At 33.3% G+C, this 21,375-nt stretch overlaps 1 protein-coding gene across 1 annotated transcript in view; it reads right to left on the bottom strand.

The window, feature by feature from the left end:
* Positions 1-2,911, bottom strand: part of LOC129221949 (sterol O-acyltransferase 1-like) — a 69,965-nt gene extending 67,054 nt beyond the window's left edge. Inside the window, exon 1 of the mRNA XM_054856341.1 lies at positions 2,784-2,911. The gene's annotated coding sequence lies outside the window, so the exon portion shown is untranslated. The remainder of the gene's footprint in view (positions 1-2,783) is intronic.
* Between the last annotated feature and the right edge of the window lie 18,464 nt (positions 2,912-21,375).

Genomic DNA, 21,375 nt, shown 5'->3' with positions numbered 1-21,375 from the left:
CCTAATGCAGTATTTTGGAAATTCTTTAGCATTGATTGCTTTTGTCTTACTTCTACTGCATATTGTTAATCTGTTTAGCCCGAAAAAAAAAATCATACACTACCTCTATTCCTTTTCGTTTTCTACACTTCTTATAATTAAAAAAAGGTTGTTGTAATGAGAAATCTATAGTTTATTTTTTCTTTCGAACTTAAAATGGCTGTTTCTTACAAAGTTTGAACAATACTGTACAACTGTATAATCTAGTTATCACTTTCTTTGTCTGTCCCATTAACCTTTATAAGGCTTCAAAATGCAGAATTTTATATCCATTTTACAAAATTTCTTCCGGGGGAGAAACCCTCGGGACCCCTAAAATTAGAGATATTCTATTTCCCACTTAAAAGGGAGCCCTGTGTCACTCTCTTGATATCAGCCCCCTCTCTTAAGGTCAATTCAAAAAGGACAACATGAAAACACATATTAATAAAAACAACACAAAAAAGTAAAGCATAGACAAAAACATGGGAGTGTGGGGGGGGGGAGCTATAAAAATGTTGCTCAAAAAAAAAAAAAATCCCCCCCCCCCCAGGAACTCAGTCCTAAATCCGCCTATGGCGGTTTATGGATTTGCTTATTTAGTTGTTGAATTATTTCACAGTATTTTTTTTTTTTTAAGTATCTTTGATTGGCGCTATTTTGTTTATATGGTGATAGCTGAGAAACATTATTACGTAGTCTTTGGGCTCAAAAACAGCGACAGTGGAAAAAAACTGCCAAATGCATCAGCTACTGAAATCTTTCTGAAAAAATTCTGGCGATATTTCTGCAGGTTGGTTGGATATAGTGAGCAAGTGTTCAATCAGCTTAAATAATAATAATAAACCATTAATTACATAAGTTCCGTTTAAAAGTAAAATAATCAGCGAAATTCATTTATTTTTAGCCAATCTTGTGGAAAAACGTTACTTTAAGATTTGACTTGAGAAAAGCCTCAAAAAGTCAGACGAAACGCAAAAATATTCAACATTACAACAGTTCTTGGGAGTTGAGATGACACACTAAATAATGACTTGGGCTGATGAAAGCCTTCGAACAGGGAACAAAAAAACTCATAACTCGTTTTTTATACAACTTAGAAACTTCGAACAGATGCTATCTTCAGCAGAAAAATTCGCGCTTTCGATGGACACATAATGTTAGTATGTGCACGTTTTTTTCCACCCTCATATTGGGGCATTTATGCGAAAATTGGGACAAAAATTGGAATAAAAAGGGAACTATCAATCGGATTTTTTTCGAACTGGTCTATAAACCTTCCCAGTACCAAACTGAACAAACGGTGAAAGTTTCAGCCAAATCTGCCGGGTAGTTTCTAAGATCTTAGGGAACAAATTTACCAAACTCCATTTTTATATATATAGAAAAGTAACAACCCTTTCAAATGTAATATTTTTTTGAATCACAATTACTATTTTCTCCACGAAGGTAGTTTCGGCAATTAAAAAATAATAATAATTAAAACGTGAAAATACGCTTGACTAATTTTTTTAAGTAATGACAGCCATAGTAATGACAACCACAACAATTTGCTAAATGAAAATGGGAGAGAGGTACTTCGAGCAAAGTTGAGTACTTCTGAGAATATTTCAAATTTTAAAGAAATTTTACGGAGTTACGGACCAGACATTTTATGATCTTATTGAGGCTACGGTACAATTTGAAAAAAAAAAAAAAAAATATTGCAGTCATGTTTCAGAGATGCGAGAAGCCCATTTGTCAGTTCATAAAAAAAAAACATTTGTAAAGTTTTCGCGAAATTTTTTGCAATTTGCATTATTTTAACGATACTTGATTTTTTAAGCAAAAGAGTAAATAAGCACGAAGTTACCGCTCTTAAGGCTGAGCTACATGCAAAGTACCGACAGCCCAGTTATGACACCCGAACACTATAGATTACATCCTTATTATAAACTCATCAGTCTAGAATAGTCAATAACCAACCTGGAGGAAGATATTCTCCCATTGAAGCTGAGATTATGTACCAACAAAATGGCAGCTAAAATGAATTTAACACACCGGGAGAAACAGCACCCAATGTTGTGGTACAACTAGTATGGATGTCGTATCTTTGCTGTCGGTATTTTGCATGCACCAAAGGTAAATGTCTGACTTGTTACCCCCAAAAATGCTTCACTTGCAACAAATCTGTTCTGCAAATTCATCTGTTCTGCAAATTCATTGTTCTGCAAATTCATTTTGAGATTTTTATGTTAATTTTAACTGCAAAATTAACCATTTGAGAGCATCGTTTTTTTTTTTTCTCTCCCAAATCGAAAAATTGAGTGAACACTTAATGTATTTAACATCACGAAAAGATACCATCCATACATTTTAGTCACATCAGGGAACATGTGTAATTTCTTGGGGACTGTTAATAAATGTCACTTTTTTCGAACATTTTTGACTCCCTTCCCCTCTTATTCACAAAGTTTCACACTTCACCTTACACTCTGCTCCCTTGTCACATGTCACCCTATTTCTGAAGACATTTTTAGAAAACAAATACGTGACTCTTGTTACCCCCTCCCCTTGCAAAAGCATGACATCATTTGTCCCTTAAAACAATATAAATTAGATAAACAAGTAACAAACAATATGAATTACATAAGCTCCGATGCATGTAAATAACAATTATTAAAACACATTTTGTCCTTTTAGAATAAAATTTCAATTTCCAACAATGCAATAAAACTAAAAGGCTTGGATGATTGAAACTAAAAACTAATAACATCTGCACTTACCAAAAGTAAATAATCTTATCGCGAACGTTTGACAGAAGCAAGCGTTACAAAAAGACACGTGAAAACTTCACCCGAGTTGTAATCATATGTCTGCCATTCACCAAGCAACCGGTTGTTTTCGTTCGTGCTGGGTCATTACAAGTCGCGTACCTTTGCACTCACTCAGCTTGCATGGTTGCCAAAGTAAAGATCACGCCAAAATATCGCCAGGATTAAAAAGTTAGAGGGAAAGAAACTGAGTTCAGTTCTATATCTTTTTTTCGTTTCAATACGCTAACACAATCAACGCGGTATTTTTTTCTTTTCTTTTCTATATTGAGTTTTCACGCAAAAAAGTTCAAAATAAAGTCTTCTGTTCACATGTATTCTTTATAAATGAGGCAGTGAGAAGCAAAGGGATGTTAGTGGACATTTTCAAGTTTCGAGTAAAACTCGTTTAAACTTTAAAGAATGGACGGGGGGGGGGGAGGGCAACCCCTTAGAAATTAGAATTTCTTTGATTTTAGTACTTTTGTCTTTGCGAAAATGTAAAAAAATTTCTTCTCCAGCCATTAATGAATAAGGTAGTTAAAATGTCAAATTTTAATAACCGTAATCTGTTCTGAAATTGGTTTCTATGCCCCCCCCCCCTTACAATTTTGCATATTCGCGCTTATGGCTTAAAGATAAGGTGCTAGGTAAGCTTTCATTGATTTTTTTTTAAAATAATGCTGTACAGCAGCACCTACCAGGGCTAGCTACTAGTACTATGTCTTGCCCCAAGACAGGAGAGATGTTCACAGGGGTGCCCACAGGGGGGGGGGGATTATGGCGCAAGTTGCGCCATCAAAATTTTTGGGGGGGAAGGGGATATTTTTTTCCAAAAGTTTTTTTTTTTTTTTAGAACATGAAATTTTTTATTTTTGAAAGGAAAAAAATATTTATACTTATTCAACATGTATAAATACATGTATAAATAATACTTTTTGGACGTACTCATTCCAAAATTTACTAGCCGCGTCTCTTCTTTACCTTTACTAATAATAAAACTGAAAGTCTGTATCTCTGGATCTTTGTCCCTCTGGATGTCTTACGCGCATAGCACCTAAACCGTTTTCAGGGCTCATAGTCCTCCTATATCTCCTATATTTAGTATATTTAAACGATTTGTCAGATATTCTCCTATGTTTCCTATATTTTCTCACTAATTCGATTTTCTTCTTTTTCTATTCCAATTTTAAGAACATGTTTTCTTGCAAAATTATCATAAGATGGACGAGTAAATTACCAAGTTATCATAACGTGGAACCGTAACATGGGCAAGCCAATTGGCGAGAAATTCAATTTACATTATTTGTCAATATACAGGCGAACCAAACGAGCTTTTACTTTTCTACTACGAGCAAAGCCGTGCAGGTACCACTAGTCGTCAATAAAATCATTGAGAAGAAAGATCTGTTACCATTTTTTTTTTCTCGACTGTGAACAAATAAAATTCTTACTTTTGTTTTGAGGCTTTTCCTATAATCGAGGTGTGTAAAATTATTCCTTTTTGGTTATTTTTCCGCGATCTGTCGGGAAATTTTACAGATTTTCTTTTTCTTTTTGTTCCAAGCCTGATTATTAAACACACATCACTTGAAATAACTTTTATTTTCGATGTAGATCTTGCAAAGTCGGGCGACGCAGCTAGTTTATAATGAATTAAAAAGAAATCAAATCGTCTGATCATGATTTGCAACGGGCTCTGACTCCATCCCGTCTTTCATGATCCCTTTAGTCAAAACTAGCGTTACCTGCACGGCTTGGCCTTGGCCCGTAGTAGAAAATTAAAAGATCATTTGATTCGCCTGTATATTTTTAAAATGGGTGATGAATTTCTAGCCGATGTGCTATGTTAATTTGCTCGCCCATGTTACGGTTCCACGTTATGATAATTTGGTGATTTACTCGTCCACGTTATGATAATTTGCTGGGTAAAATGGGCTTAAAATTTGAAAAGAAAAAGAACAAAATTTGAATTTTTGAAAAAACGCTTCGACGTGCTCACCCTTATGCTACGGACTAATTTTGTGCCGAATTTCATGAAAATCGGCAAAAACCATGGCTCATAGCAAGTGAAAAAAAATATATAGGAGTTTAGAAGGAAAAATATAGGAGTTTGATAGCAAAATATATAGGAGTTTGGCAGCAAAATCTATAGAAGTTTGACATCAAAATATATAGGAGTTTATTAGGTAGAAAAATATATAGGAATTTCGAAAAAGTATATCATCAAGCATGTTTGAAGCACTAAAAAAAAAAAAAGAGCCAATATCAATACAATTCTATTTTGCATGAAGTCATAGCAATGTGAAGAGTCGCAGATATGAGAGCAAATTAATTTTTGCACCCACTGCCCCTTATATGAATCATGTTTGTTTAGCACAATTTTGATTCAATTACACAAAATTGTGTGTGCGTGTTTTTCTTTTTTTTAAACATAGAATCCCACATACAATTTCAGAGAACTTTATTAAATTTTTGGTCAAACGAGATATTATTAGAAGTATATTGCACCTTCAAAATATCCATTCTCTGATTATTAGAAGAATTTAATCTCAAAACAGTATGAAAAAGCAATTACAAAATTGAGATTTTTAACTTACGTGCTTCGAAAAATGCATCTCTTATTGATTGCTAAAACTAGGTAATAACTAATTTGGGCATTTTTTTTTTTCAATGTCATAAATTTACCTTTAGTCCTCGGAATTGGTACCTCATTGTTTCAATGCTAACACTAAGATGAAAAGTCCCGTCGACTACATATCTCTCTCGTCTCACTGGTGTTGTTGGACATATCATGAGAAAATTGTTACGAAAAGTGAGCAACACTCTACCTCACCTTCGTTTCACTATTTACAAAAAAAAAAAAAAAAAAAAAAAACTGCTAAACGAAGGCAAAGAAATTAAGACTGCTAATGCACCACGTTTGTGGGTGAGAGAGAGAGAGAATTGGTAAGTCTCATACGCTTGATTTATTTAAGCGGCGTGTTTGACTCAAATATTCTGCAATTTTTTAATGTTAAAATCGGATTTCGTTTTGTTTTTGAGGAATTGATTCCTTAAAGTGACTGATTCAATTATATATGTACATACGTGGGTGAATTTGACCTAATCTGCCAAACGAAAGGGGGTGTTAGAAGAGCCCAAGTGGAGCATAGAACCATCCATTATCCTCTGCAATTTGTAACCGTAATCGAGTAAATAGAAAAAAAAGCTAAAAAAAAAATAATTCTGAAATGAAAACTGATTTCTGAAATTCTCAGAAAATCACACACAAAATAAATACTTATTTGAAAAAGCAAACAAAATCCCATAAAGCAACTTTTTTCATCGAGATAGTTACATTTTTCAGCGAGCTACAAGCTTTTACTCAAAGTTGAATTGATACCAAAATCTGTACACAGCATTTTCAAAAACAATCGTTTGAGCTACAACCGGTCATTTGAGCTACTTGTAAAATTATATGTGATAAAATTAAAAGCTTTCAAAATCTTTACAGCAGTACACTTAAAGTGAACACGGTATACTTTAAAAATTATAAAGTAAACTTATTAAAAAATTTGAAAACAAGTTAAAAGTTGCAAGTAAAGCCATCTATATTTTGTATGTTTTATTGAAATAATCAAACAGAAGTTTAGTACATATGCCAACATTAAAAATGTAAGAGTGCACAGTGCAGGGGAGAAAGAAGAAAAAAAAATAGGATCAAAGTTTTTTGCATTTTTGAGTAGCATTTAACATTTGACAATAAAAATATATTTGACAGTAAAAATAAATAAAAATAATTCGAAGTCGAATTTTCGAAAACTCGCTTCGAGGGGCACACCCCAATGCTACAAACTAATTTTGTGCCAAATTTCATGAAAATCCGCCGAACAGTCTAGGCGTATGCGCGTCACAGAGATCCAGATATCCAGACAGAGAGACTTTCAGCTTTATTATTAGTAAAGATAACTGAGCTCGCAATAGAAGATAAATTTCCGATTTAATTTTGATGTTCCTTTACTTAAAAATGCGTACAACTTTTCTCCTGTTGGTTTTACAGCCTTGTTAATGGTTTTGTAATCCAAGGGAAGTAAATCTACTTCAGGGGTGTATACATGTAATAGTGATGAGAGGGAGGCCAAAAATGGCTGAAATAAAACGTTTTTTAATTGTTTTTCCCCCGGCTATTTATTAATTGTTTGTAAGAATTTCGACCACTTTGCTCTAGCCTTTCATGGATTCCTTTGAACCAAAACAATCGTTTAAAACTGATTTTGAAGTTTTCGAATAACATACTTTTTCAGCCCATCACTTGGAAAAAAAAAGCTTAAGTTTATGTAGAATTTTTCATTTCACTTTACTAGTTTTTCTATCATTTTTAAATTGATTGTTCTATCAATTTATCATTAGATGATTTTCATAAAACTTTCAATGATGTTAGGTTCCATTGTTGGAAGTAGAACAGTTTGTTCTTAAGGTATTTTAATTATTTTTCTTAAATCATTTTTATTTTCTTCTGTATCTGATACGTGTATATAGAAGGAAGTATTCTATTCGTGAAAATTTTCGAGTTCTTTCGATGTGTGCTGAATAGTTGGATCAATTTTGAGGATTTCCGAAAAATATCTGTCATAGTGAACTTGTGTGTGACCCACCTTTTTTGGATATGCGACTTCGATTTCGGTAAACTTCCAGGAGCGCTTCTCCACTGTAACGCCCGAAAAACGTCCTCTTTGTCATTAAGAGTTATCAAAAACTGGCTACCAAACGGTACGACCGGTCACAGAATTGGACCAAATTCTAGATATAGGTCAATTTCAACTAGATATGAGCCTAGGTATAGCGGTTTGACTGCATAAGCCCTAGTTCGACTGCAACGGGTGTAGAAAGTTGATAATTTGAACCCAGAGATGCAATGGAGTTACCTTTAAAATTACCAGTTTTATCACTTTTTCTACTATTGTACTGCAGTATGAGCCGTTTGCATGCTTACCTTTAAATTAATTACGTTGAATACTAATTTTTTGTAAGCGACTCTCAAATTGAAATTGGCTACTATTTTTAATTTCACTAACATGAACGCCAAAATAACATAGTTACGTGATATTTATCATTTGCAAATTAAACTAATTATTTTCGTTTTATATTGATCGTCTTCAAGTAAAAAGTATTTATCGTTTGCTAATAGAAAACATTTACTTTAATTGGATATTTATCGTCTGTTATCAAAGGTATCCCACATAAATAAGCAAAAATAAGGAGAAGAGAAAAAACTCTGATTTATTGCACATGGCAAACAAAAGAACAAAAATACAGGATCGTTTCGACTTTTCGAATAACTTAGAAAATGGCCATAAATAAATACGTGTTCTTCCTTATGCTCAATTTACTAACGAAAGATGCCAAAGGTGTTGGGAGATCGAACATAGTGTCGAATTCTGAAATTCCAATGGAAACGCTATTGCATTTCTGGGGCAAAACTAGCAACTTTGGACCCTCGCTGCAGAAAAACTAGGACCTATGCAGTCAAACCGCTTTACATGCGCTCGTATCTAGTGAGAATGGACCTATACCTAGCATTTTGTCCAAATCCGTGACCCTCAAGGTTGTGAGTTTCCAGAACTGCAATTTCGAAAAATTTATGGGGAGAGAACCTGAACTTTCCCTCTTCTTAGCACACAATCAAGGACAATCTGCAATTGCCTTTTTGGAGTTTCAATTTCGAAAAATTACCCGGGGGAATGCCATCGAACTTCTCCTTCCACTAACATTACCAAAGATCTATCAATATTGCGTTTCTAAAGCAACAGGTTCGAACATTGAAGTGGAGCGCCCCTCTCCTTTCCCCCACTATCGTCAAAGTCATTAAATATCGTCTTAAATTTGGTTTTCTTAGCTTCAATCTCGAAAAAAACATCTGGGGAGAGCTTTCGAAAACTCCCTTTTCTAACGTCTCGAAGGTCGGCTACAATTGCGATTTTAAGGCTTCAATTTCCGAAAACTGCCTGTCCCCTAACCATAGATAGCCTGAAATCGCAATTTTAAGACTTCAATCTCGAAAATTTTACAGGGAGACCTCCCGAATCCCTTCTTTACCTAACATTACCACATATAGTTTAAAGCGACGTTTTTAGAACTACTATTTTGAAAACGTTTCGGGGGAAAGTCCCCGAACCCGCCCACTCTCCCTTACATAACAGATGAGTATCTACAGTTGGTTTTTCAACTGTAGTTCAATTTGGAAAAAAATACCGGGGAGGGACCACCGAATCGTTCCAATCGAAGCCACTGAACCTTCCCAATTAATGTCAAAAACTGTTTTTATAACAACAATTTCGAAACTTTTTCGGGGGAGAAACCCCCGGAGCCCCTTATCTGACGGAATATTATACTTCGGACAAAGTTCAACTTGCTTACATCCAATAATGACTCAATCCCAACACAAGAAAGATGAATCCACTCTCTCTGTATTTTTTCACATACGTTTGAAAAAAAAAAAAAATCTCTAAACTTTTTTACTCAAGGGCCATATTGTAAAGTTTTGGGAGGTGAGACGTGTCAACAATCCAACAATATTTCGGTTCACATGGCGGTAGTTAGCGTAACTACCCCTCCTTCCGTTAATTTGCCTGGGAATTAGAAACTCTAAAAAGTGTTATCTTTATCGTTATTTGAAAGCGAGAATTTTTTTTTGGGGGGGGGGGGAATTTGCGCCATTGAGCTTGGGGGGGGGCACCCCTGGATGTTCACCTACCATTTGGAAAGGTTATCTCCAAATTTTTAATTTTGAAAATTACGTCCCTTTGTTTCTCGCTGCCCCAAATGTAAAAATAAGTAGCAATGACACTCTGAACTCAAATTTTTGGGAAGGCGGGAATTCTCATTGCCGAATGGAGCTCCAAATGTCGCCAAATGATGGCAATTTTGCCGAATAAGAAATTTTTGGGAGGAGCGCCCCTGATAAGTAGTTTAAAACCATCAAATGCTAAGAGTAAAAAAAAAAAAGCAGTATAGAAACTCTTGATATTTTATCGAATAGTTTATTGCTTAACTTCTAAAAATACTTCGATTACATCGAAGGAGTAATTTCCAGCAAAAGAAGTTCGGGGAACCCTATGATCTTCAAAGCTTTTTTTTAATTTGTGTGTATCCTGAGTTCTGTGAAACGTGTAAAAATTCATCTAAATTCTAATCAAGTTCAGGATCTGAGCTTCTACGAGTACCAACGCAGTTTAAACCCTGATAATACCAAAGATTTAAACGATACAAGATTTTTATCTTTGACCATTTCTAATGCATGTAATCACTCAAAAAAATCTTCTTGGGATGAACTTGAATTTAACAACACAATCATTTGTGAAATTAAATGTTCTTTAACCTATATTTAGAGAAGCCAGAGCATAGCGCACGTATTGTGTCAATGTAAGAATTACTTTCGCAGCAATTCAACAATCGACTATCTGTCAACATGCTAGAGCGGTTAAATATGTGAATTTGGTGGTTAACATGAGCAATGACTACATAGAAGAAAATAAAGAGGCAAGGGTCGCTCTCTTTCGTTGGGTAGACACATAGGTAAGGGCGTATTTGTGGGGGAGCTGAAGGGGCCCGCGCCCCTCCCCAAATAGGTTTATAACTACTCTGAATGTCTGAATAAGATTTTTTATGTTTCAAACTCAAATTTGGATTTTTTTGAGCAGTCACGATTGCTTATTGCTTTCATTTTACCGTCCTTGGCGTCTGGTTCCTTTTTCAGCTTGGACCAGGGACACCAGCACCACCGTCCACCGGCCTCTGCAGACGGCGCGGCGCAGCTGCTCCGGTCCTGAGCTATCCGCTTCTCCTGGTCGGAGGCGTCCATGTCCTACGCACACCCGCGCTCATACACACACACACACGCACGCTCATACACACAAGCCTTTACACACATACACACACGCCTACGTGCATACACACAGGTCTACGCACACACACAAGCCTACATATACACACTACACACACAACTATACACACGTAACCGCCTAGGAGGAGGGGCAGGCTTGGGGGGACAGGAGCCGTTTCTAGGAACAATAGCCCCCAATGAGTAGGGCCCTGTCGCAAATCGTGATTGCGAAAAACATAATTTGAATTCAAAGTTTCAGAATTCAAGTTAATTTTCTTTTTTTTTTTTTTTTAATTTGACTGGAGCCCCTTCGAAATAAATTCTTACACACGCTGCTGAGCGCTGGGCAGTGTCACAACAGAAGTGGCAATTCCAGACATCCTGACATTTTCTTTTAAAACTTAAAAGCAAACCCAATCAGAAGTCACCGGAGATACAGTGAACCAAATGCTCACTCATGTCGAGTATTAGATTTTTGTTTTTAAAAAACTATATAGACATTTTCTTTTTGACTTCATAGGATTCTCATTACGTGATACATTTCCACATAATTCGTGCGCCATTTTTATGCAAAGTGCATCAACATGTTTAGTTTAGTAAGCGTATTTTAATATTATTTTGCTCCAAAGGCAACTGAAACTGAGTTCCTATCAGATTAGCAGATAAGCAGAAAATACCATCACATCACATAAGTTTTTTACATGAATTTCTCTCATATTTTCTTTCTTTTTAAATTTCAAAACTTTATATTCGCACACGATATGAGTTCCTTTTACTTGTTTATCCTTCGACTTTCTGTAGCGTCTGGAACATTCTAAAAGATATGTTTGATCTGAAGACCTTATTTTTTTTCTGTTGGTTATTTTTTCTGACTCACGTGTTTACTTCACGTGTATTACACTTATATACTTTGATTGTGCGAATCACGATGTCGCGTTTCACTCGCCTTGTTTTGATATTTCTCCTCAGCTGTATAGAAAGCCAAAATCTTCTATGATGAATAAAATGAAAGAAAGTAAGGGAATGTGGGCAGAGTTAGGAGCGGTCCATAAATGATGTCAATTTTTTTAAAAACTATTTTGACCCTCCCCTATGTAAAACAAGATATCTTTTTAAAGCGCAGTAGATAATTTTTGAATCATTTGCTCTAGATTTTCGATACATTTTCAATGTAAGATCCTAGCAATATGTAGCATACAAAATGTTTCAGTAGCGAGATATTTTCACATAAATAATTTCTTTGACACTCTTAAGAGATTTCTATTGAACACTTTTCTATAGGTATTTTGATAAAACTGTCTATAGATTTCTACAGAAAACACTTCAAAAAAAATTTAATACATAGAAAATTTTTCTAAAGATGTCAATAGATTTCTATTAAAAACTTTTCTGAAGAATTTTTTCTCTACGATTCTTTAAAGAAAATGGCTAGGCTAGAAAACGTTTATCAAAAATTAAAAAAAAAAAAAGAAAAGAAAAGAAAAGCAACACCGTAAAAATTATCTCAATTTTCAAAAAAACTACACATATTAATTTAAATGTTTTTCTTTCGTGTGTCAAATGCTATAGTTTTGAAAGTTTATGCATAATTATGAATTTTTGAAAATGAAGTTTGGCTTAAGTGTGCATTTACAAACCAGTGTACACTATCTAAATATACAAAAGTGCTTTTTTTCTTCATTGATTTATTTCAGAAAATTGAAACGATATGAATAAAATGAAAAAACTGCTGGAAAAAATAAAATATATCCCAAGCTGTAGAATAGTATAATTAAAACAAATAATTTCTGTTTCGTGAACTGTCATGAAGTTCCATACATGTTTTTTTTTTTAAATTTCTGGAGTTCTGTTGCAAACTCCATACTCAATTCATGTTTTTTTTTTTTTTTTCAATTTCTGGAGTTTTATTGTAAACTAGATACATTCCAAAACAAGTAGATTCTGAACTAATGGTCGCATACCTTATTACTTCATTCATAAATAGAATCCGGAAAAGATTTGGCGAAAATACAAGTGCAATAATGATCTCTTTCTGGTCGACCGATTTAGTGCTACTGCACCGGAAGGAATTCCCCAGTTTATCAGGGACGTCATCATTCATGAGGTGGATCCGGATATTACGTCATGACCATTCTTCGTAGAAAATCTGACTTTCTAACTACTGAAGAATTTTGAATCACAATGTTAAGTTCAAACGTAGAGGCAGGTTTCTTCACGAGTCGTTTTCAAAGACTACGAGAAATATTTCTCAAGAACTAAGCTTTATATCATTCAGATTTTTTGCCTTTAGAGGCAAAATTCAAATTTAAAACGAATAATAACAATAATAATAATAATAATGATAACAATAATAATAATAAGTTGTGAAACTTTTTTTACAATGTGAAAAAAAAAAAAAAAATGCTGGATTCATTCTCTATAAACTCTTTCTGAAATTTCATATTTTGAGGAATCATGCGATTATTATTTGCAGATCATCAGCGTGAAACATATCTAAGCACAGAATTTGAACCGTAACATAAGACAGACTTATTTTGTAAACACAGCTCCCCCCCTCCCTTAATATACCCAATAAGAAAGGGAAATATGTAAAGAAAAATAAATTTGCGCAGAAAAAAAGTAGTTCACTCTGAAATGATAGTAAAAAAAAAAGTCTTTCAATATTGAAATTGAAAATTTATGATTGCCAACTATAGTTGGGGAAAACCTAACCTGGCAACGCCGTAATGTTGTGTTTAGGATTGGCGTATACTTCACAATGCTGTCAGGTTAGGTTTGCCCCAACAATAGTTTTTCAGAACTCTTTAAATATAAGAATAATAACAATAATCCAAGAAACCAATAGCACTATGTTACAATGCCGTGCTAAGGTAAAGCACAGTATCAGCAAATTTTTCATTTTTTTAAACATTTTTGTCAAAAAATGTACCCGACTTCAGCAATCGTACAAGCTTCCTTGTTTGGTTTCTGCTGAAAATAAAGCGCGAAAAAAAGTTAAATTCCAACAATGCTCTATTGTTAGTATGGAATCCAAAACGTGTTTCTTCAAAATTTTCAAAACCTCATTTCTGGAAATACTATGCTTTAACATCTTCCCATCGCAGTACACTATTCAATATTAATTATTTAATTAGTAACAGGAATAAGATGAATGGTTATAGCTTCTCACCGTTCATCAACTACTGATTTTACGCATGGGACATATCCTAATTATTGCAATGAATCTAATGAGTACAAAAAGCAATAAGGAGCTGGCAACAGATGACATCACGCTTCAAGGGGGCAGGGGCAGAATGAAACTGCGAGTTTAAAAAAAGGGGAGGGAGGGGGGAGAGGTGCCCATCCCCCAAGAACAAGGTCGCATCCTATCCCCCTAAATACCACAAAAATCCCATGAGCAAGACCCTTCCCCCCCCCCCCACTCACAAAAAAAAGAGAAAAATGCCTCTCATTCTTTTTAATAATATACTTATGAAAAGCATCGCGACGTGTGAAAAGGGGGAGGGGGGAGTAAGGCGAAGTGCGACAATTTATGACGTAAGAAAGGTAGAGGGTCAACTTAGTTGGAAAAAAAGGGTGACATCATTTATGGACATCCCCTAAAGCAAAAGCGAAGGCTTTTGAATTTAAATATGATAAAGGAAGTTCACACAAATTTTTTTATCCAAAACAAAAGTTGAAACATTCGCTATTTTTTAAATGTCGGAAGATGTTAAACAAGAAGCTTTTTTAAGAATTTCCCTTCAAGCTTCATATTTTTTAGAGTTTGATTATTTCGTTTTAAATTCAATTTCGTAAAGGTGGAGGGAGGGAATGTTTCTTACCGAAAAACAAAATTTATCAAACAGTTTAAAGCGACTGAAAATTGTTTAGTGATTGAACCTGTGTGGTTATTCAACTCTTTGATATAGTACATCACTGCTTGCTTGTTGCTAATCCTATTGAAAACCGTTAACATTAGCGTAAAAACTGCTATCTGAAAGTTTGCACGGAACGTTGCATTTTTTTTCTTAGTTTGGGCCAAAGAAGGACTCCAGGGCCAAAGTAGCCCATGTTCACTATACTAAACGCAGCAATTGAATTGAACTGAAAACTACAAACTTTCCTTTTAGTTTGAGTACATGGAATTCTCAAAGCTCTTCCCAAAATTAATTCTGACATTTTCAAGGGAAAAAAAATCTTCATGCGCAAATATTCACCGAACGAAATACTTTTCAGTAGAATTCAGGAGAAAATGTTAGTTCTCACGAAAAATTTCAAAAACAGATAAATTTATTTTTTGAATGTACTTTATGAGGAAACTCTACGGAATGAGCTCTTTTCATCTCGACATTCTTCTTTTTTCCGGAAATATATGTTCAAATTCATAAGACATGTTGTAAGTTCAGTGTTATCAAGAAAGCTCTTATCTTTTAGCTCATTTCTCAATCCCTTCTTATCTTATAAATGTCTCAAATTCAAGTGCATGGAACGCGAAGTGCATAGAAATTGACAACATTTGGTTGTTTGTTTATGACATTTTTTCTTCGACCGCGAGCGAGTGCAGCAGTTTTTCTCTTCTTTTTTTTAAACTAATTAATTGAAAAGAAAAAAAAATGAGTTGAAATCAAGCATTGTATGAGTTTATCGATAAGAAATTTCTAATTACTGATAATGATCAAAGCGGTTAAACATCGGAATCTTTTAGATTAGTTGCTACCAGATTTCGATGCAGTTAATATCGGAATCTTTTAGGGTAGTTGTTAAAATATTTTGCAAGTAGGGCACCATTATAATTCAAACACTTAGAGGTTGGTTCAGTCGCAGTCACATAACATAGTTTCTGAATGAATTACTATTTCAAAAATTAGTCCCTACAAAGTGAAAGGTGAATAATACAACTAGGTCACTACAATTCAGTTTTTTTTCATACATATTTGAAGAAAACAACAAGTCAATGGTTTTTTTACAATATTTAAAGACAAGATTTAATTTAACTGTAATTAAACTACAATTTCTTAATTTTACTTAGTTTAAAGTATTTATATGTCTTCTTTCGAATAAAAATTTTCGACAAAACTGAAACATTCTATTTTGCTAAATTTATAGTTAACTACTTGAAGTACTCAACCCACCAAAATTAAGTAGAGGAACTTCGGGTAAAACTGTTCAGGAAAGTGAAACCCAACACCTCTGATTATGTGTAATATGTGCAACAACTAAGTGAAAACAATATCAGTTATTAGAGCGATTAAAATAAAAAGCAGTTGAAGCTGTAATTATTTGTCGGTCATTCAGTTTAGGTGTCAAAGTTTTTAGAAAACTTTCGTCACATTTTGTCTGATTTTAAGGGTATAAAGATTCTATTTTATCTTAGAAAGAGTGATACTCCTGTATGTAGTAAGTAAATATATGAATTCATTTCATTTTTTAGGATATTTTATTTTAGTAAGGAAATGCCATGTTGACGTGTTACATTGTAGCCCTAGAATAACCAAATTTGTTTCGCTACGTAGAGGAGCAAAATTGCACATTATTTAGTGGGGCAAAATCGAACACTACATAGTTGGGTTTTCCTGGTACGTTTCGCCCCATCATTTTTTTAAAATTTATTTATTTATTTTAGCCATGAGAGAGAATAAGCTTGAATTTGCAATAATTAACATCAAAACGGAACCATTAATTTTTTTTTCATGATTTCAAAGCTTCAAATAACTGTATTTGAATCAATTAAAAAAAATTTTAATTCAAGACAAGAGGTTTAAATTTGTTTGCAAATATTAGCTTCATTGTTTTAAGTTAGTAACTGAATATTTATTAAACACAATTGTGTAGGAAAAGAATAACTGGAAATTGAAGACGAAAGAAAGTTTGCGTCGTTGACGTGCTGTAACTTTTTCTAGTATAATCATTGGAGCATCATTATTTTGTGATCGTTTTGTGTAGTTTATATCCTTTTTCTATTTTTTTCCAAACTTTCTAAACTAGCTATCTTTCATTGACTTTATATCGCGTCCGTTATTGGCCCACCAAATGGCGGTTTTGCCCCGCCCAATAAGCAAAATCGCCATTTTGCAAAGATTGAAAAAAAAAAAAAAAATCAATAGTAAAATAACGATGCCCTTAACGCATTAACATGTCCACTAGAGTGATCCAAAAAAACTTTTTTTTCAGCTCGAGTCCAGGACACTCCCTATTTTTTTTGGACTTACTATAGTATTATGCTGTAAAAGTTTTAGCTTCTAACTCAAATTTTAAGAGGGTGCTCAATGACCCCTTCATTTAACATTAGCCGTAGCACAGAAAATGTCAAATTTAGAAACATTAAATTTCCCCAGCTGTTTTTTTTTTTTTTTTTTTTGTTTTTGTAAATAATTATTTTATTTCAATGTGATGCATACTACTCGTGTATATTATAATATGCACCATTGTTTTTTCAGTTCAATGTATTTTTTTTGCCCCCCCCTCCTGGTACTGATTAAGTTTGGGGGAGGGGATTGTGCACCATCTTTCAGTTGAAATAGGAAGCTAAAATTCTTCCAGTATATTACTATCTACAAGTCTAAAAATATTGAGGGGTGTCCTGTTATCTAGGAGAAACTTTTTTTTTACATGTATTTCTGAACTAGGGGAGCAAAAATATCATTTAATTACGCAATAAGCGTCGTTAAAGAATTAAGACGACGAAAAAGGTAAACTCCCTATAAAATTAAGTTACTTAAATGAATGGAAGAACGAGAAATCGTAAAGTTGAGAGTGAAAAATTCAAAAAGTAAACCGAAATGTAAAACACATCAATCTGTAGTCTGTAGTAGACAATCGGCATGATAAGTAATGAAACAAATTAATATTTATAAATTAACTGCTTAAAGATAGACTGAAATTTCAAAAAATTTTCAGTCGATCACTTTTCCTAGTTGAAATGAACTTTTCGGAAAGCTTTTATATATTTTTGCAGATGCAAACAATTCCTCATACCCCAAATTATAACAAAACACAGGTATTTGTAAAAAGTTCAAAAAAAAAAAAAAAAAAAAAAATCGAACATGTTAACAACTAACATAGATGATTAAGAATGCTCATGACATCGATTTCCGAACTGTAGCACAGTCAACGGACTTGCTACTCCGTAATTACGAAAAAGAAGAATTTCGTCAGTGGAAAGATAGACCGGTAAGCTTAACAAATTATAGGGAGGAAAAATAAAAAATGATCTTGGAGGACGGTTTAAGAAGAACCAGTGTAAATACTGCACAAAAATTTCAAGAAAGCATCCATTTTCTTTCCTTACAAGTTTGTGAAGAAAGAAAGGAAGTATAAAGAAATAAGAAAAATACTTTTCCTTTTTCATAACAAGAAAGGAAACAACGAGGGCAAAATTTGGATTTAAAATTGTTTAACATGATAAATATAAAACTAAATCTTGATACACTGGGCAACAAATGGTGTCACGCTTTATAGGGGAGGGGAGGGGAATGAAATTTCTAAGTTTGTGAAAAAAGGGAAACGGAGGGAGTAAAAAGAAATGTGACGTTACGCATTTTTTGACAATATTTCAATGAAGTATAGCGCAACATGAGACAAGGGAAGGTGAAAAGTGACACTTTATAACAAAGGAGGGAGGGGTCAAATCAGGACCGTATTTAAGGGTAAGTTCTTAGTGTTCAAACACTATTTTCAAAACTATCCCCCAAAAAAATGCTTTTCATCATATTTTTTGGTTGAAAATATTATTACTATTTTATTTTACACACACACAAACACACACACACACACACACACACACACACACACACACACACACACATATATATATATATATATATATATATATATATATATATACACACACACACACCATATATGGCTTTTTTTCTTTCAATTTTATTTGATAAATGAAATTTTCTTGCGAACACCATTTTCTACAAAAGAATATAGCATGTTCCCTCAAATTTTGAATTCCTGACGCTAATAAAAATATCACAATTCTTTGAATTTTAAATTGCGTAACTCTATATTTACCATATTTTATAAATGTCAAACAATATGAATTAAAGAAGTATTACTTCCAAACCGAGTAATGAGCATACGCATCTATTTTTTTTTTCAGTTGTTAAAGACTTCGAATACTCAACAGGAGAGAAGTTGTGTTGTGCACATTAGATCCCCCCCCCTTCATTTAATGATACGTCACTTTTTCCATTAGCTAACGTTCCTGCCTTTAAAGCAGCAGGCCTTCCTTAAATAACCAAAATATATATATATATATATATATATATATATATATATATATATATATATATATATATATATATATATATATATATATATAGTACATTTTAGCATTTATTCTTTCATTTTTTTAATGTCTTTGAATTTATATTTAAAATATGTATCTCATGTTGTATATATATATATTTTGAAATAGAAAGAAAAGATGATTATTTTAAATAGCAATGGTTGGAGTTTCCTAATTGTTGATTTCCGTTCCTGGTTTTGCATATGTCTCACAGAAATTCAAAGTTGTAAAACAAATGTGACTTTCATTTTCTGGAATGATATCACAATTTTAAAATGATGAGATACAATTTTCGTGGCCGTCTTGAACTCTTGTCAAGAATTTCCTCCTGATCATAGTTGGGAAATCGGTGATCTAATTCTTTGCCGCTAAATTTTTGACACCAGTTTGGAGAAAGGTATATTTTTCCTTTGCATACGTAAACAAATTATAGGGAAAGAGGTATTTGCACTGCTTATAAAACAACAGGGATACCAAAATAAAATTACTAACTTAAAAATTTGACAACCGTGCCAAATTCCGAATAACCGAAATACACCAACAAAGGCAGAATCAAAAAGCAAAAATTGAAAATCATTTCAAAAGCCTTGCTTGTTTTAATTACTAACACTTTATTTGTTAACAAATCGAAGAAAATTAGAATTTTGAATTATTGCGATTCTTCCGATCATTTTCAAACAATTAAATCACGTGAAAGGCTTTCTCGAGCAGACGATACTTAATTAATGGTTTATCTTTCACGTTTTTGTATTATATGAGCTATTTTTATTCGAGCAAATAATGCCAAAAATCAGCCCCCCTCCTGGAGTGATTAACGCAAAAATTGAATCAGCGTCTGTTCCCGCGTAGGTTCATATTTATTCCGAATTTCATCCAAAACGTTGCATTCTTTTTTGAGATATATGAATGCCTCAGCAGCCAAACTCCACTTTAAAAAAAAATCTCATTGCTGCTTTAATAGTGTTTAACCAATGCTTAGCATGTGAATTTATATTAAAGTTTTGGTTCAGTACATTTCTGACCATGTGATGGCAGAAAATGTAACACGAGGAATTATTCACTCTTATGTATAGCAATATCTTCTTCATAACTTTTCTCAACTTTTTGTTTTATGGAGTTAATTGGATTTGGCAAGTGAGGCATCCATATAGCACTTGCAATAAAGAAAAAAGAACCTGCGATTGCACCATCCCCTTTCGAGCTTTTGACGCCAAAATCAAATCAGCTCCTGTGCCCTCTAAGGTAGCAATTCTGCAGAACCAGTTGCCCGGCGGCATATAAGCTACCTTTACTCCTGTTCGGTCATAGGAAAATTTCAGGTCCTCTCATTGGCTTATTGGAGTGTACATCAAAGCTTCAAAGACACCATTGTATTGTTACTAGTCGTCTTTCGCACTGTGTTTCTTGTTTGTAATTACTATTTAACTTAATAATAAATACTTCTAGTGAATAATTTAATACATAATAATTTCTAATATAATTTTCTCTTGCGCCAATTTATTTCTAGCTAATTTCTATTGAATATGAGTTAGCATTCAAGAATAAGACCTTTAATTGAGAAGTGAGTCCATCTGGAAAAAGTTCCTTTTTGTTTTGGAAGAATTTCCTTCTTTACAAAAAAAAAAAAAAAAACTAATCCTTTACTTCAAAGATTATGTTTAAAAGAATCAGCTATTCGCGCACTACTATTTGATAACGTCAGCTGAACAAAATATCATATCGTTATTGGTCAAAAGCTTTATAAAGCTCTCTAACAGGTTGTCCTTTTTTCTTTTTTTTATGTTAATCCGTTTTTTTTTTTTGTCTATATTTTGTTTATCTTATCGTTCATTGGTTGGATTGCTTTATGTGTGTCTTCAGTGGTTAAATTCATAATCCTGAGTTAAATTATAAATAGTCGATGCGTACTCTTTATAAAATGCTAAAACAAGTAAGATGTCTGTATTTAGAAAAGAAAGGCTTCACCTTCATTAAATTCAATTTTTTTTAAATACTTTAAAAAATTTTCAATGAATGTATGATATTTAATGTATTTGAATGTGAAGTGCCCTTCTCAGTCAAAATTATTACCACGTAATGATAATTCTCTAGTATTATATTTTCATCCATATTTTTAATGTCTTTTAATTCTTAAATTTAATTATTTTATTTCTATTTAACACAAACTGCCGAATGGCAACACGTAATTAAAAAAAAGTGAAAAAGACGCACGAGATCGTGTTCCAAAAATTTGGTCTTGAGAAAATAAAAATGACGACTTCTTGAAGTATATGTGATGTAAATAAAGTTTTGTCGATTTTTATAAAATAATGGAGTCAAATTCTTATACAAAATTAGGGTGTTGTTATAAACCTTCACAACTCTCTCAGTGGTGACCCACGTTTTGGACAAGAAAAAAAGGAAAAGAAAAAGAAGACGGACAA

The sequence above is a fragment of the Uloborus diversus genome, chromosome 5 (assembly GCF_026930045.1).
Source record: "Uloborus diversus isolate 005 chromosome 5, Udiv.v.3.1, whole genome shotgun sequence".
NCBI lineage: Eukaryota > Metazoa > Arthropoda > Arachnida > Araneae > Uloboridae > Uloborus > Uloborus diversus.
This window is presented reverse-complemented; position numbering and strand designations above follow the sequence as displayed.